The sequence below is a fragment of the Antrostomus carolinensis genome, unplaced genomic scaffold, assembly GCF_000700745.2.
Source record: "Antrostomus carolinensis isolate BGI_N321 unplaced genomic scaffold, ASM70074v2 scaffold2878, whole genome shotgun sequence".
Classification (NCBI taxonomy): domain Eukaryota; kingdom Metazoa; phylum Chordata; class Aves; order Caprimulgiformes; family Caprimulgidae; genus Antrostomus; species Antrostomus carolinensis.
The window spans coordinates 1-3331 of record NW_010332089.1 but is presented as its reverse complement, the minus strand read 5'-3'; positions in this window follow the sequence as shown (position 1 = coordinate 3331).

The window sequence follows — 3331 nt, the reverse complement described above, 5'->3', positions numbered from 1 at the left end:
CCTGGCTGCCTTGTTGTGCACAATCAAGAACAGATACCATCAATATCAGTTTCTATTATTTCTAAGATACACTTAATAGTATAAAAATATGCACCACAGAGGTCATAGAGCCTTTTTAATGCAGACTGATTATATTTTGAGATAGTGACAGCAGTTGGCTGCAACTTTTATGTTATAAATACCCTTTCATTCTGACTTTGGAAATATTAGTGTTTTTCAGTAAAAAGTACACAAAATACTCCAACCACATCTCAATTACACTAGAATTTCAAAAACATCAGGAAGTTAGGACTGGAAAAAGAATTTTACAGTAAGATTCTCATGGTAGGCTTTTGCTGATGTTGTTGCTTGCATAAAAAGATTAAGGAGAACAATGTCTAGATGTAAGCTGGAGTTTAAGAGTAGAGTGACTATAATATCAGAAATGAGACATTGTGGCTAGCATGCCTCTTTGCTTCTATACCACATATTCCTGGATTCTATCTTCTTTTATATTTAATAGCACTGCAGAGTGCAGAGGCTTTTAAATTATTTTTCTGGAAAGTAATATGTGTATCTTTGATGTTTGATAATGCTTACTTTTCACAATGACTTCCTAGAAATAAGATTAATTTTATTGTAGGATGAAAATTGTCTTTTTCTGATATTTAAAAACAAAAAAAAGAAGAAGAAAAAGAGGGAAGCATTTCTAAGTCAGGTCATTTTAGTGATCTCGTTTACTGCATTATCACATAAACCTCTGTATAGGCAAAAATAAAGGAGAAGGGATCTTTGGTACAAGCACTGAGGGGCACTTCTTTTTGAAAGTCAATACACTGCATAAATACACCATTAAAGGCACAGAAATTAAGTACGGGTTTTGAACATGTAGACATGACTGGATTGGTTTGAGTGAACTATTCAGAATTGTTTACATATGACTGGAGAATGTACCCAAGGACTAGATTTTAAAAGACAAATACAGAAAACCAACATGAGTAAAGCTGGAAATAAATAACTGAAAGGTCAGGAAACTAATCTGTAGGCAGCGTGGGAGAAGTGGAAAGTGGGCCAGCACTGACATACAAGTAAATTTTTGCCCTTCTAGTCCAACAGTAAGAAATTTAAATACGTGTATTTCACTGGGTTAAAAAAAAAAAAAAATAATGTGATAAAACAACATGCTGCGCCACTTTGTATCATTTCCAAAGAATTCGGGTCTCTAACAAGAACTATGGGTACTTCTGGTATTACGGAAAAAGACTTAGTGAAGAATATTGGTGCTGTAGCGAAGGATTTGATTTCAGAATACTGAAGGTATAGAATTTCTTCTTGCAAAACATCTAGCACATTGTGATGGGTCAGCCTTGGCTGGCTGCTAGGTACCTATCTAGCTGCTCTCTCACTCCCCTTCCTCAGCAGAACAGGTGGAGAAAGTAAGACGAAAAACCTTGTGGATCGAGATAAAGATGAGGAGATCACTTACCAATTACCATCACAGTCAAAGCAGACTAAAGTTGGAGAAAATTAATTTATTTATTGCCAATTAAAATAGAGCTATATGGTAAGAAACAAAGACAAAACCTCTGAAATCAAAACTGCTCTCCTTATCAGGGTTAACAGGAGTTCTATTTCTAGGATGCTGTTTTACACCATACCAAGAACATTCTGACAGTAAGGAGAAGTCTACATCTGGACAAACTAAAAAGTATTAAATATCAATGAAAAGGCCCAACTGCTACTGCGTTTGTCATACAGCAAACTAGAGTTGGAAGAATTAAAAATATTGTTTTCAGTGTAAATTAAACTGATATATTCAGTCAGAATTTAGTGACTAAAAAAGTTGCCTATATACAAGAATGTGCTACGTGCTAGGTGCATTTAAGATTAGTAAAGATTTCCAGATCATCCCTATAAATGTCTGTCTATTTTGGGGTATTTATACCACTATTAGATTTAGTTTCTTCCTAAAGGGAAAAAAGCAGACTAAATGGCATTTAATGCCCAAAGGAAAGCAGCTGTTGTTTTTAATCTGTCCAGAAATCAGCTAAGATTATGATTGAAGCTGGGAGAGGAAGGGCAAACTCATGTGGGAGTAATAACTGTGTGAGGAAACAGGCACTCTCGGAATGAAAAAGGGTAGGTGGGTGGATTATGTGCACATGATGTTGATGATGCAGCTATACCCACAGGAATGCTGAGATGTTGCACAGCTCTGCCTCATTTCAAGCTTTTATTTCATTGCACAAGATCATAGGACACCAAAGCCAATTATAATCTTTAGTAAGAGCATGACCCAGTACTGTAAAGCAAGATTATTTCAGAGTCTTCATTTAATTTGCTTGCAGGTTATTCCAATAGCTGACCTTATGTATCACAGTTAGTGGAGTGCTACTGAAATGATGAGGACAGGAGGAGACTGAGGACAAGACTTAGCAGTGCTAAAGGATAATAATTGATTCTGATTCACTGCCTTGTACCTCACATTGTTATTTCTATGAATGCAAAGTTACATGTAAAAACTAATCAGAACCTAAATAATGTGAAACCTGAATTTATAATCACCTTTTTTCTCTATGTACAAGACTCTATGTATGTATAGATAAAAAATTATTTTTGTTATGGGCACTCTACCTCCCCATGGAGAGAAGCCAAGGAGACCTACATTTAAACTCCAAAGTAAGAATATTTTATGCAAGGTTTATTCTTTATACCTGCACAATTTTATGAAGGGGACTTATAGCAACCTTTTTGCATAGATAAGAAATGAAATAAGATGAAGTGATGTTTTCCAAGCAGAGGTGGTCTGAGAGCACTCTATTCGCTACATTGTATATCTACATTGTTTTAGCTTCATGTGTAGGCAATGAATTATTTTGAAAAAGGAGAATCAGTTAGTTAAGAACTATAAACCCAAGGTTTATATTAGGAATGTTATGCATATTTTAGGTCATGATTATATGGACTGAAAGAATTGAGGGAAGTCATGCATGAGCAAAAACCAATTTTTTAAACTTTTGCTGAAGAAGTATATGTACTTAGGAAGGATGGAATTCTTCTGTTGAAGAAAAATTCCATGCTTTACATGGAACGTAAATAAAATGCAAACCTGTGATGATTTGCTATATGAAAATTCATCAAAATCAATGTGTTACTTTATTAAAGCTCAGTACTATTGGTACTAATATCTATTGATTTTATATTAATATAAATGCTCTGAGTCAGAGACATTTGCTTATTGGACATTGTTTCAGCCATGAATGAAGTGAGACTATAATAATGGAGAAATTACTGTGCTTCGAAATGCATTCCATTCTTCATTGTAGTATCATAGAATCATAGAATGGTTTGG